The sequence below is a fragment of the Dendrobates tinctorius genome, unplaced genomic scaffold, assembly GCF_039654945.1.
Source record: "Dendrobates tinctorius isolate UK_male_01 unplaced genomic scaffold, ASM3965494v1 ptg000065l, whole genome shotgun sequence".
Lineage (NCBI taxonomy): Eukaryota > Metazoa > Chordata > Amphibia > Anura > Dendrobatidae > Dendrobates > Dendrobates tinctorius.
Window position 1 is genome coordinate 8512357 of NW_027361733.1, and position 14328 is coordinate 8526684.

Below are 14328 nucleotides of genomic sequence, written 5' to 3' on the forward strand. Positions count from 1 at the left end.
ACACGGATCGTGGCCGATGCAGCAAGTTGTCCGCTACAGTGTACAGCTGGTAGCTGCTGGATTGTTGCCCCTTGTAAGATGCTAGTCTCTTATATCGCAGGTCTGTTTTAAGTCGTATTGGTGGTCATTAAGGGGTTAAATAAAGCTGCTTTGTTTTTGATATTTTCTTGCATTAGGTTTTGACAAATTTGTTAATACCGTTACATAAAAACGCATTTTAATAAAAATGCTTTTTTTTTTTTACCTGTGGAATTTCCGCACTTTCTTCAAGTCTATCAGTACCCCCAAGCCAAAATGACATGTTGCGGATTTGAAATGCGCACCGCAGGTCCGTTTGTGGAGCAGAAAAGTCCAGCGGGCTGGAGACTTGTATAAATCCATCCACTTTGCTGAAAAGACTCATTGTGTGAACTTAGCCTTAAAGATGCTGTCCACTACTTTTTCATTGATGACCTACCCTTATGGTCATCAATGTCTGATTGATCAGGGACTGACACCTGCGGCAGAGTACTGCACATGGATTTGAATAGGAGGTGGATGTGCAGTACCGAGCCTCGGACACTACCAGACGGAGCAGTTCGGCAAGTGAGTACTTCTGGGAGTTGCATCCTTAACTCTAGAATATTGGAACTGCGTTCCTGCCATAGAAAATAGGAAATGCTGCATTATGTACCTATATAGTGAATATTTAAAAAATGAAACTGCAATATTGCTATGAAGAATTACTGCAAAAAAGAAGGTACTTGGCGCATAGATTGGCCGATATATGTGAGCCCAACTGCCATGTCAAGGCGTACCCAAGTACCTTCTTTTTTTTACTGTAACTTTTCCTAGCAATATTGCAGATTAATTTTTCCAATATTCCATATGTACATAATGTATCAATTTTTTATGGCGGATGAAATGCTGAAGATGAATTGGGCTTTTCACCTCTCCTGATGCAGCCAGAAGCATTTGCTCAGTGAACGAGCTGGGGTTAAATGTGACGTCCTGCGGGCTGAGACAAGAACTGGGCACCTGACTATATGTAGGGGCACTTGTCATGTCACATTCCCCTCCGTCATCTTGTAGACGTACCCGGCAATGTTTTCTGATTGTGGTCTGTATAATAATGTCCAGGACATTCTAAAAGTACAGGCCACGGTGATGGGGGCAGAGGAGACATACTGCCAGAGGGAACGGGCATGAGTTGGGTGTTAGTGGGTTACATGGTGGATCATGGTGAGGGTCTTTGCCGCCTGCTGCCCTGCATCCACCATCTTCCCAGGCTCATGTCTGACCTTGAGTGTAGCAGCTTAGAGATCACATGCTGGAATTTTTGTCCTTTCTGGAGGTGCACATTAACCGGGCAGCGGCCTGGCACCGTCCACGGGGTCTGTCCCAGGCCTTTCCTTCAGTCGGTGCATTTCTATACTGGGTGTCTGTGCCAGGCCGTGCACGAGGCCAAGAAAAGGATTACATCGGATTATTCCTGCTTCTCGCACTCAGTCTGTGCAGTTAACTCTTTAAGTTGGTCACTGGCAGAAGAGGGGTTAAAGGGTCATCCAGCCCTCGGTTTAGGATGGGTTTTTAGCTTCTGGGTGGAAATAAATGTTCTCATTCGCTGACTGTAAGCAGAGGTCTTGAAAATGGGGAAAAATTGAAACAGTGTAATTGGAAAAGTACAAAAGTCTTCAAGGCTAAATGTAAAGTTTTACAACACTTCGAAGTGTCCTAGCCACTTTTTAGTGGTTGGGGTTTGGGTCTAGGACCACCGCTAATCGCTTAAAAGAAGGGGCCAAATTCTTTTGCTGATCTTTAGAATACAAGCGGAGCAATATACGAACCCAGAGACTTTCCAGGAGGCCGTACGTCGCTCTGATGCGCCAGGATCAGCTCCTGTCCCTTTAAGGCCTCATTCAGACGTCCGTGAGTCGTGTACGTGTTCTGTCAATGGTTTCTCGGATAGACAAGTATGCATTAAAGTTTCTGATGCTATTCCCATATCCTCTGTGTTTATCTGTGTCTAATATTATTATGCATTTATATAGTGCCATTTATTCCATGGTGCTTTACATGTGAAAAGGGGAAATATAGACAAGTACAATAAACGTGTAAGACAAGGGACACACAAGTACAGAAGGAGAGGGGACCCTGCCCGCGAGGGCTCACAGTCTAATAGTAAAATTACCCAGATGAGGCTATGGGAAAAAAAAAATCACAAATGGCAAACATCCGTCACCTCTGTCCTATCCGTTTCTAACATTATACTGGATAGGAGAAAATTTTTTTTTTTTTAAACAAGAAAATCACACATGAAACCCGGATCCAAAACACTGATGAAAAAACACAAAAAAAATTCATTGGTGTCTGAATGAGGCCTAAGTGATCACTGAGGGTTTCAGAATCCAGACAGCCATAGAGAAAAACTACAAAAGGGTGGCAAGAACATATCGAAAGTTTGGTGAAAGTTTCCTTACCCTTTAAACTTTATATCTAGAACTGCGCCCTCTGCTGTAGGAAAGTGGCAACTGCCCCGCCCCGCCTGTAGCCATGTAGCCCTGACCTCTCCTATAGGGGTGCTCCTTCTGTCACGTGTCTGACCCTTCACCTTTTAAAGCTTGCCACCGTATGAACAGATTAATGGCTCGTTACAGTTGGGGGTAAGGTCTTAGCTGCTTTATTATCCAGAATGTTGATATTTTCTCACTTGTCCAATCAGGAGGTGACAAGATCATAACCTCGTGTGAGGTGGATGGGGTCAGTCCATGGTGGCCAGCAGTCAGAAGAAAAGACATTGGGCCTCTGGCAGGTCAGCCCGAAGTGGGTTAAGCTGCTTTTCCTGGAATGTAGGGCACAGATTACTGCAGGCGAGGATTAGGACCCCCACGGTGCAGTCAGGTGGTGATTTCCTGCTTCTTGCAAAGCTGAATAGTTTGGGGGAAGGATGGGGGGGACTCGGCCCATACACGGTATATACGGTACACGTCCCATCCTATATACCCAACAATGGCCCATATGTAGCCAAAGCCACCACCATCAGGATCACACCCAGGCCAGGCCGCATACTGGGGTCCATACTCCGTTCAATGGAACTATACAGGTGCTGCCGCTACACAGCTCTATAGTTGTTAATATTCTCATTTTTCTATTCAAACTCCAATCCTAATTCCTGACCCTGAGCATTCCCCAGAATACTGGTAAATAGGGTCAGGCACAAAAATCCAAAGGTGAAATATGAATGTAAATGAATACAAGAGTTACAAAGTGGAGGGAAATGGATATAAAGACTTGTTTGTTTCTAGCACCATCTTGTGGCAATGTTATGTAACTGCGAGGAGAGTAGTTTGGGTTTATGGAAATAAATAATCCCCCCAGAACCTCGGCCCACCTCATTACTACAGAATATTAATTGGTTCTGAGACTACCACGTTAAGCTGACAACTTTGTAACGTCACACCATAACTTTTATGGAAAACTCTAAATTGGTACCGAAGATCCAATATGTCACCCAAAATAGTTAAAATATCTGATTTTTCCCTCGGACCGAGTGGTCTGCAGAAATTATTGGAAACATTTCCAAAGGTCAATTATTAAAATTATTAATGCACGTCTATTGGTCTGTGAAAACATCTGACTGCACTCTGATGACATCTGAGTACGGTCCGATTTTTCCAGTCTGTCAGATTGGAGAAGATGGAGAATATTTTTTCTTTTGGATGATATTTGAGCCACACTCTGATCAAACTCTGAATAATCAGTTTTATTTTCTCATAAGTGAAAAAATCGGATGTCTGAATGAGGCCTAACAGTCAAAAATAGCAGCTGGAAGTAAATCAATTCATATATGGAAGAAAGAACTTTCTTTGTGGTCCTATACAATCACAGTGTATAAGAAAAATAATGGCGCCTTCCTCACCAGGTGTGTCCAGGGGCAGGTAAGGAGCAGTACAGGACGTGTAGTCCCGCACTCTACTGTAGGAAGGCGCTACTAGACGGCCAAAAATATAAGTGTTTCACCAGTGTTGACCTTTCAGAAATCACACTTGCCACGCCACACATTAGCAAAGTCTGACATGGTGACAGTGGATTCAGTGGACTATTACGCTCCTCATCATTGAAATTGTGACACCAAGATGAAGAAGAAACGGGATTGTGGAAATCACAAGATATAAACACATTACTGATCTGAAAACGATGGAAAATTAGAAACAAACTTTGAAAACATCTGGATTTATTCAGTACTAGCTGACGAGCCCGGCGTTGCCTGGGCATAGTAACTAACTGTGGTTACTGTGGTTAGTTATAACAAATTAGAATGATTATATATATATACAGTGGGGCAAAAAAGTATTTAGTCAGTCAGCAATAGTGCAAGTTCCACCACTTAAAAAGATGAGAGGCGTCTGTAATTTACATCATAGGTAGACCTCAACTATGGGAGACAAACTGAGAAAAAAAAATCCAGAAAATCACATTGTCTGTTTTTTTTTCATTTTATTTGCATATTATGGTGGAAAATAAGAGTTTGGTCAGAAACAAGCAATCAAGATTTCTGGCTCTCACAGACCTGTAACTTCTTCTTTAAGAGTCTCCTCTTTCCTCCACTCATTACCTGTAGTTATGGCACCTGTTTAAACTTGTTATCAGTATAAAAAGACATCTGTGCACACCCTCAAACAGTCTGACTCCAAACTCCACTATGGTGAAGACCAAAGAGCTGTCAAAGGACACCAGAAACAAAATTGTAGCCCTGCACCAGGCTGGGAAGACTGAATCTGCAATAGCCAACCAGCTTGGAGTGAAGAAATCAACTGTGGGAGCAATAATTAGAAAATGGAAGACATACAAGACCACTGATAATCTCCCTCGATCTGGTGCTCCACGCAAAATCCCACCCCGTGGGGTCAGAATGATCACAAGAACGGTGAGCAAAAAACCCAGAACCACGCGGGGGGACCTAGTGAATGAACTGCAGAGAGCTGGGACCAATGTAACAAGGCCTACCATAAGTAACACACTACGCCACCATGGACTCAGATCCTGCAGTGCCAGACGTGTCCCACTGCTTAAGCCTGTACATGTCCGGGCCCGTCTGAAGTTTGCTAGAGAGCATTTGGATGATCCAGAGGAGTTTTGGGAGAATGTCCTATGGTCTGATGAAACCAAACTGGAACTGTTTTGTAGAAACACAACTTGTCGTGTTTGGAGGAAAAAGAATACTGAGTTGCATCCATCAAACACCATACCTACTGTAAAGCATGGTGGTGGAAACATCATGCTTTGGGGCTGTTTCTCTGCAAAGGGGCCAGGACGACTGATCCGGGTACATGAAGGAATGAATGGGGCCATGTATCGTGAGATTTTGAGTGCAAACCTCCTTCCATCAGCAAGGGCATTGATGATGAAACGTGGCTGGGTCTTTCAACATGACAATGATCCAAAGCACACCACCAGGGCAACGAAGGAGTGGCTTCGTAAGAAGCAAGAAGCATTTCAAGGTCCTGGAGTGGCCTAGCCAGTCTCCAGATCTCAACCCTATAGAAAACCTTTGGAGGGAGTTGAAAGTCCGTGTTGCCAAGCGAAAAGCCAAAAACATCACTGCTCTAGAGGAGATCTGCATGGAGGAATGGGCCAACATACCAACAACAGTGTGTGGCAACCTTGTGAAGACTTACAGAAAACGTTTGACCTCTGTCATTGCCAACAAAGGATATATCACAAAGTATTGAGATGAAATTTTGTTTCTGACCAAATACTTATTTTCCACCATAATATGCAAATAAAATGAAAAAAAAAACAGACAATGTGATTTTCTGGATTTTTTTTTCTCAGTTTGTCTCCCATAGTTGAGGTCTACCTATGATGTAAATTACAGACGCCTCTCATCTTTTTAAGTGGTGGAACTTGCACTATTGCTGACTGACTAAATACTTTTTTGCCCCACTGTGTATATATATATATATATATATATATTTATATTATGGGTAGCAGTCCGGTAGCTCTGGCTGACGGGATGATATGTGGGATATTATAGTGAGTGTGACTATGTGGAGTGGGCGGGGCTATACACTCAGTGATATATATATCTATATAGCACTGAGTGTATAGCCCCGCCCACTCCACATAGTCACACTCACTATAATATCTCACATCATCCCGTCAGCCAGAGCCACCGGACTACTACCCCTAATATTCCACATCATCCCATCAGCCAGAGCCACCGGACTACTACCCCTAATATCCCACATCATCCCATCAGCCAGAGCCACCGGACAACTACCCCTAATATCCCACATCATCCCATCAGCCATAGCCACCGGACTATTACCCCTAATATCCCACATCATCCCATCAGCCAGAGCCACCGGACTACTACCCCTAATATCCCACATCATCCCATCAGCCAGAGCCACCGGACTACTACCCCTAATATCCCACATCATCTCATCAGCCAGAGCCACCGGACTACTACCCCTAATATCCCACATCATCCCATCAGCCAGAGCCACCGGACAACTACCCCTAATATCCCACATCATCCCATCAGCCAGAGCCACCGGACAACTACCCCTAATATCCCACATCATCCCATCAGCCAGAGCCACCGGACTACTACCCCTAATATCTCACATCATCCCATCAGCCAGAGCCACCGGACTATTACCCCTAATATCCCACATCATCCCATCAGCCAGAGCCACCGGACTACTACCCCTAATATCCCACATCATCCCGTCAGCCAGAGCCACCGGACTACTACCCCTAATATCCCACATCATCCCGTCAGCCATAGCCACCGGACTATTACCCCTAATATCCCACATCATCCCGTCAGCCAGAGCCATCGGACAACTACCACTAATATCCCACATCATCCCATCAGCCAGAGCCACCGGACTACTACCCCTAATATCCCACATCATCCCGTCAGCCAGAGCCACCGAACTACTACCCCTAATATCCCACATCATCCCATCAGCCAGAGCCACCGGACTACTACCCCTAATATCCCACATCATCCCGTCAGCCAGAGCCACTGGACTACTACCCCTAATATCCCACATCATCCCATCAGCAAGAGCCACCGAACTACTACCCCTAATACTCCACATCATCTGTTGATTTTGCGAGCTTTGGTATGTGTGAGAGGGGCAACCGATTACAGAGCTGCAACTATTTTGGTGTTATACAGAGCAGCAAGTGTCCCATAGAGTTCCTTTTAGTGGGACTGGAGAAGCGGGGACCGTGCAAATGGTTATAAGGTTAGAGAGGTTATGGAAAGTTGTGATAGAGCGTGTATGTGAGGTAAAAATGACTGTGGGAGTGTGGTGAGGAGGACCAGGATTTGGAACAATATCACCGGCAGTGAGGAGGAGCAGAGAGAGTGTTAGCAGCTGGGAGCAGGAAAGAGCATAAGGCGGCTGTCTGTGTTTAGAGACAGATGATTGTATGTTGAGGAACAGTTCTGAGGAAGAGGTGAGATGGATGGGGAGGATTGAAGAAGAGATGAACAGTTCCTTACTAGGTGCAGGGATTGGGGGTTAGCAGATCATAAACTGTCACGCGTAGATGCGATGTTAGATGTAGGATTTTACATTGTAATTTGTAGGTGAAGTCCCTCAGTGAAATAAAATGTTAGGAGAAATTGCTCTCCCTACATGTTTCACTGTTGCCACAGCTTCATCAGGAGCAGAAATCCCGGCACGTACTGCCTCGGCTGCTATCACTGAGGTTAGTAATGGTTGTCTGAGGAAGGTTCTGCCACACTGAATGATCTGCTGGCAGCTCCTGTGCAATTTCCAACCGATGACGTACCAAGTGTTGTCAATGGGAGACAAGTCTGGAGACCCTGCAGGCCATGGTAGCACATATAGGCCACACAGGCTGCTCACAGGAACACCAACAACCTGTGGTCTGGCACTCTCATGTTCACAAACAGCTCCAGGGTCACATTGCAGCAATGGCTGCACCACTGGTTCTATAACAAAAGCAATGTAAGCCCACATTCACACATTGAGTACTTGGTGAGATTTTTAAGTCAGTATTTGTAAGTCAAAACTAGAAGTTGGTGATAAATCCAGAAGGGGTGACGTGTTTCTATTACAGTTTTCCTCTGATTGTTCCGCACCTGGTTTGGGCTTACAAATACTGACATAATACTGAGCGTGTGACCGTGGCCTTACTGTGAGCTGTTAGTGTACCTGGAATTAGGACTATAGGGGCCCGACTATCAGTGCCATATCTGGCGTTCATGCTGCCGTAGGCACCTTATGTGGTCATGCCAATACTTAGACTAAGGGGCTGTGCACACAACATCTTTTTCTGGCAGGTACGCTCTGTAAGCCATCTGGAAAAGCATTAAAGAAATGTTAAAAAGAATGAATATATGCACTGAAGTGTAAAAATTAGTTGCTGTTCATATTCTCAGGCTTTTGAACTTATTTTGAACGCTTCAGGTTTCCAAATACGCCAAGCGGTCAAAGGGAATCTGTCACCAGGTATTTGTTATGTAATCTGAAAGCAGCATGATATAATGGCAGAGACCCTAATTCCAGTGATGTATCACTTATGTGGCTGCTTGCTGCAGTTTTGATAAAATCACAGTTTTTTCTGCTGCAGATCTAGCAGTGCTCTGAATTCTGAGCTCACACCACTGATTGGCAGCTTTCTGTGTACACTGTACATTGACCAAAAGTTGCTAATCAGTGGTGGGAGCGGGGTTACACAGAGCAGGAGGTCTACATGGCATGGTATCAAACAAACAAGGCAGCACACCGCAGCACTATAGCATGCAAAAATGAAACATGAAAATTGAATTGCATTACTGCACTAGAAATATGAAAAATTGATATCATATGTACCTGGCAGCCATGGTAAGGCGATTCTCGTATACCAGGACCTAACAATACCAATCCTCTCTTAGACAGTCTACAACTCTATGGGAACCTAATATGAATTCTCTCCTAGACTAAAGTCTGATATCTTCGTGGAGGGGCTGTGATTAAAAATGCCTGAGGCTAAGGGGCCTATACAGCCTGCCATCCAGCACTCAATGTCTCTGCTGGATGGCAGGCTATATAGTCACATCATGCAACAATGCAGTCTGCCTTCTAGATGTAGCAGAGCTAGACCCGTCATGGTGCAAATAGATTATTATCCTATCGGTGCACAGGTGAGGAATATGGTTGTTTATTATATTAATTCTGTTACAGGAGACATTGGCTTCAGTAGATTAGGAGTTGATGTGAATATACATGTTTTTGGTAGATGTAGATTCATTAAAGAAGTTTGTTTCATTCTTTCAATTAAAGGACTTTTTCTTGATGTGTGTATTTTTTTTTATAATATCACTATGGGGTTAGTAATGGGAACGTCTTATAGACGCTTGCTGTCTAGACTGCTTGCTGTCTTCTGCAACATATTCAAATGGTACAACTTCCCACCTCTGATTGCTGTCTCATCTGCTGCAATAGACTCTAATGGTAAAAATTCCCTCTGCTTGCTGTCTTCTGCAACATATTCAAATGGTACAACTTCCCACCTCTGATTGCTGTCTCATCTGCTGCAATAGACTCTAATGGTAAAAATTCCCTCTGCTTGCTGTCTGCTGTGTCATCTGCTGCTTTACCATCTAGAAACATAGTTTAATGTGTCTGCTAATTCTTTGTTATAAATCATTTGGTGCATTGTACTTAAAACTCACTGTTGCATTTCCATGACTGGGATCAGTGTAGATCTTATCTGGTGGAGGTGTTAAAATAGATGTTGCCAGGCTGAATGTCTTTGATCATCCCAAAAAAAAAAAAAAAACCCTGGTGTGCTGACCCCAGCTGCCAAATTATCCTCAACCAGTTCCCACAATCCATCTCTTCAGACCCTGCAGTCTGGACTATAAATTTAGAACCATCCATAGGGGTGCACGCATCACAGAAGCAAAGCGTCACGAAGATAAGCGTCGGGATACAGCAGTTATTACATGGCAGTTGGACAGGAGTCAGGTAACCCTCACTCTGCTGTCCCTTTTAACCATGTGCTTTATTCCTATCCTCCTATGTTCTCTTGTAATCCACTTTCACCGACCAATCCCCCCTCCATCACGACTCATATACATCAGCTCCTCTCTCTTTGCTTCTCCCATGTACAGCTCCCATGCACTTCTCACCTTCTTAAAAAGCCTCAGCCCATCTTGCCCAAACACACTGCACATAAAATCTTCATACAATTCCAAAAACTACTTGCTCTTTATCTTCCTGCTCCTACTGATTTCAGGGGACATCTCCCCCAACCCCGGTCCACCATCCCCCAACCTCAACCCCTACCCTACCTCACATCGAAACCTTAATAATCTTACTAATATCACTTGCACTCCTTCATCTCCTTCTTTCAATTGTGCCCTTTGGAATCCACGGTCTGTATGCAACAAGCTTCCTTTCCTACACAATTACTTTCTGAAAAACTCTCTGAATTTGTTGGCCCTCACGGAAACCTGGATTCAGGATTCTGACACTGTCTCTCCTGCTGCCATTTCCCATGGTGGCTTACAATTCTCCCATTCCCCGAGACTGACAAATAGACCTGGTGGTGGAGTCGGCATACTCCTGTCCCCACAATGCACTTTCCAGGTCATCCCCTCAGTTCCATCACTCTCATTCCCTTCTTTTGAAGTCCACACCATCAGGCTCTTTCGTCCCCTCTCCCTCAGAGTAGCGGTCATATACCGGCCCCCAGGCTCACCCACCCACTTCCTGGACCATTTCTCTGCCTGGCTGCCGCACTTCATGTCCTCAGAACTACCAACCCTTATCCTGGGAGACTTCAACATCCCCATTAACAGCCCCACTTCCACATCTGCATCCCAGCTTCTATCACTAACCACTTCTCTAGGCTTCTCTCAGCTCTCAACCTCTGAAACACACAAAGACGGTAACACCCTGGACCTGGTTTTCGCCCGGCTCTGCTCAATCTCCTACCTAGATAACTCACCGCTTCCCCTCTCTGACCACAACATTCTCTCCTTTACACTCACAAATCCTCGCTCACCCCAGCACCCTCCTACCTACCATTCAGTCAGAAATCTACAAGCCATTAACCCTCATACACTTTCAGACTCCCTACACTCATCATTGTCCCCAATCTCTTCTTTGTCCTGTCCTGATCTGGCTGTACATCACTTCAATGACACTCTTAGAAGCACCCTTGACCAAGTAGCTCCCCTCACCCTCAGAACCTCCAAACACAGAGTGAAACAGCCCGGGCTCACATCGCAAACCCGATTTCTCCAGCGATGCTCTAGGTGTGCTGAACGCTTATGGAGGAAAACACACACACCAGAAGACTTCATACACTTCAAATTTATGTTAAGGACATATAACTCTGCCCTTCACCTCGCCAAACAGACCTACTTCACCACCCTGATCTCCTCACTATCCAACAACCCCAAGAAACTTTTTGACACCTTTCACTCCCTCCTCAGGCCAAAAGCACAAGCCCCTATCACAGACATTTGCGCTGATGACCTGGCCTCCCACTTTATAGAGAAAATAGACAATATCCGTCAGGAAATCCGCTCCCAATCACCAAGTTCAGTGACTCCCATCCCTCCCTGCATTTCCCCTGGCTCACTCTCCACATTTGCTCCCATCACAGAAGAAGAAGTCTCCAGGCTCCTCTCCTCTTCTCGTCCAACTACATGCACAACCGACCCCATTCCCTCACATCTCCTCCAGTCTCTCTCCCCAGTCGTCACAACTCACCTAACTACAATCTTTAATCTCTCCCTCTCCTCTGGCATTTTCCCCTCCTCCTTCAAACACTCTATCATTACTCCATTACTAAAGAAACCCACCCTTGACCCATCCTGCACAAACAACTACAGACCAGTCTCCAATCTCCCCTTCATCTCTAAACTCTTGGAGCGCCTGATATACTCACGCCTTACCCGTTACCTCTCCACTCACTCCCTCCTAGACCCTTCACAGTCCGGTTTCCGCCCCCTACATTCGACAGAAACTGCACTCATCAAAGTGACCAATGACCTTCTGACAGCAAAACGTAATGGTGACCATTCTCTGCTCATTCTTCTCGACCTTTCTGCAGCTTTCGACACTGTTGACCATCCTCTCCTACTCTCTAGGCTCCAGTCACTAGGCATTAAGGACACTGCTCTTTCCTGGTTCTCCTATCTTTCCGACCGCTCCTTCAGTGTTCTGTTTTCTGGCTCCACTTCATCTCCTCTTCCTCTCACTGTTGAGGTACCTCAGGGCTCAGTCCTTGGCCCCCTTCTCTTCTCTCTCTATACGGCCCCAATTGGACAGACCATCAGCAGATTTGGCTTTCAGTACCATCTTTATGCTGATGACACACAACTGTACACATCATCCCCTGACCTTACCTCCGCTGTACTACAGAACGCCACTGACTGTCTGTCTGCAGTCTCCAACATCATGTCTGCTCTCTATCTGAAACTCAACCTCTCCAAAACTGAACTTCTTCTGCTCCCACCATCTACTAACCTCCCTAAATCTGACATTTCCCTCTCTGTGGGTGGCACCATAATAACACCCCGACAGCAGGTGCGCTGTCTGGGTGTTATGTTCGACTCCGATCTCTCCTTCACCTCCCATATACAATCTCTTGCCTGCTCATGCCGCTTACACCTAAAGAACATCTCTAGAATCCGCCCTTTTCTCACCATGGAAACAACAAAAACTCTCACTGTCACCCTGATCCACTCCCGCCTAGACTACTGTAATGCTCTATTAATTGGCCTCCCTCTCACTCGACTCTCCCCTCTCCAGTCTATCCTTAATGCAGCAGCCAGGGTTGTCCATCTGGCTAATCGTTTCTCAGACGCGTCCGCTCTTCACCAGTCGTTACACTGGCTGCCAATTCATTACAGGGTACAATTCAAAGTACTTGTTCTCACCCACAAAGCTCTCCACAGTGCGGCACCCCCTTACATCTCCTCCCTCATTTCTGTCTATCGGCCTAACCGACCGCTGCGCTCTGCAAATGACTTTCGACTAACCTCTGCCCTAATCCGTACCTCCCACTCCCGACTCCAAGACTTCTCCCGTGCTGCGCCAATCCTCTGGAATGCTCTACCCCAAAATATTAGGACCATCCACAATTTGCATAGTTTTAGGCGCTCGCTCAAAACACATTTGTTCAGAGCGGCCTATCACATTCAGTAATCAAAGTCATGTTTGTGTGTGTGTAGCCCATTCACTATCTCCATCTAACCCCCACCCCCTGAAGATGGCTGGACCGTCATTGTAAATACATCATTGTAAATACAAACCTGTGCTTTGTATCCCCCCCACCTCATTGTAGATTGTAAGCTCCACGAGCAGGGTCGTCTTATTTCGCTTTAATTATTGTATTGTTAACGTTGTTACTTATGACTGTTGTGTTTGAAACTGTTCAACTGTAAAGCGCTGCGGAATATGTTGGCGCTATATAAATAAAGATTATTATTATTATTATTATTATTATTATAGACACCTCTCCATTACTAACCACTGGGCTTACCTGACCTGACACTAAAAAAGTGACATCAACACCTCCAACTATCACCCCACTTGCCACCACACCAGGGAAGTGGGAAGAGTGAGGCTAAGTGCCAGATTTGAGCATTTTATGCATGCGCCTTCTCGGGGATGGCTGAGAGCTGATGTTTTTAGTCTGGCAGGGGACCAATATCCATGGCTTCTTCTTAGGCAATTAATATCATCCCGCAGCTGTCTGCCTAGCTTTTGCTGGTTATTATTTATAGGGAGACCCTACGTCATTTTTTGGGGGGGTCCCCCATTGTAATAACCAGGAAAGACTAAGTATACAGCTGTGAGCTGATATTAATAGTCTGAGAGCCTCAATGGGTACTACCCCCTTCCCAGGCTATAAACATCTGTCCCCAGCTGTCCGCTTTCCCACTGCTGGTTAATTAAATGTCGGGGGATCCCACGCCTTTTGTTTTTCTGAAAAGATTTTATTTAGCAAAAAAAAAACACATACAGTAAACTACACAAACAAAGCCCTGATTATATTTTTCCTTCACATATTTATAGCTATCTTTTTTTATCTACAGTGGGGAAAAAAAGTATTTAGTCAGCCATCAATTGCGCAAGTTCTCCCACTTAAAAAGATTTTTCATATAGTACCCTGAGGATAGGGAATATAAAAAGGACAGCACCGCACAGGAAGTGCAATATTAAAAATGTCCCAAATAAAAATACAAAGCTGATGCACTCACCAAATTGAGGTTGAAGGAACAGCGTATTGGCCCTGGGGGAATGTCCCAAATCAAAGTCCTAATTATTCGGTTTGCTGTACGGCTCCTGGTCAACA